Below are 763 nucleotides of genomic sequence, written 5' to 3' on the forward strand. Positions count from 1 at the left end.
CTCAAGGAGTTCAAAAAATATTGTAATACTATCAAGGTGAATGGAATTTCCCAAGAATTTATCCGCCTCAAGCTTTTTCCCTTTTCCCTCATAGGGCGTACCTTGGAATGGCTAGACAAGGAGGTCATGCCGAATTCTCTAAGGACATGGGATGAAGTGACCAAGGAGCTTCTATCCGTTTCTTCCACAAAAGAAAACGGCGGAGGCTAGAGCTTTGATTCAAGGTTTCAAGCAAAAGCCTAGTTAAAGCCTCTATGAAGCATGGAAGAGATACAAAGAGTATCAAAGAGAATGTCCTCACCACAGAATTCCTACTTACCAAATTATTCAAATATTCTATGGAGGCCTTAGTCCTCAAGGGATGTCATGTCTAGATGGAGGAGCCGGAGGTCCCATCATGAATAAAATGGAAGAGGAAGTGGTAGACATAATTGAAGATGCAGTGAGATACTATAGAGATTAGCAAGATGGAGAAAGGGAGTCAACTAGCAAGAGTAGCTCTTCGGTGTACTCGGTTGATCATCTAAATGCAATCAACAATCTCTCTTCACAAATGACAATTTTGGGGAAGGAAATGTCCACTATCAAGGCGAAGTTGGAAAATGCTACCTCCCAAGTTTCAAGTCTTCCCTCCCAATCTAAGGGGAGAGATATGTCTTCTAATCATCAACCCTCTCCCTCTTCTAGTAACATGCCTAGTGGATGCTTGTTTTGTCATGTTTGTGGATCGTATGATCATGATGCTTCGCCCTCATGCATGTAT

The 763-nt window shown here is 42.1% G+C and overlaps 1 non-coding gene across 1 annotated transcript; it reads right to left on the reverse strand.

Annotated features, from left to right (window-relative positions):
- Window positions 1-203: 203 nt before the first annotated feature.
- LOC145625710 (small nucleolar RNA R71) lies at window positions 204-309 on the reverse strand. The gene has a single exon (XR_014110617.1). It is a non-coding gene; the product is annotated as a small nucleolar RNA R71 (small nucleolar RNA).
- Window positions 310-763: the final 454 nt, after the last annotated feature.

The sequence above is a fragment of the Chenopodium album genome, chromosome 3, assembly GCF_948465745.1.
Source record: "Chenopodium album chromosome 3, dcCheAlbu1.1, whole genome shotgun sequence".
Lineage (NCBI taxonomy): Eukaryota > Viridiplantae > Streptophyta > Magnoliopsida > Caryophyllales > Amaranthaceae > Chenopodium > Chenopodium album.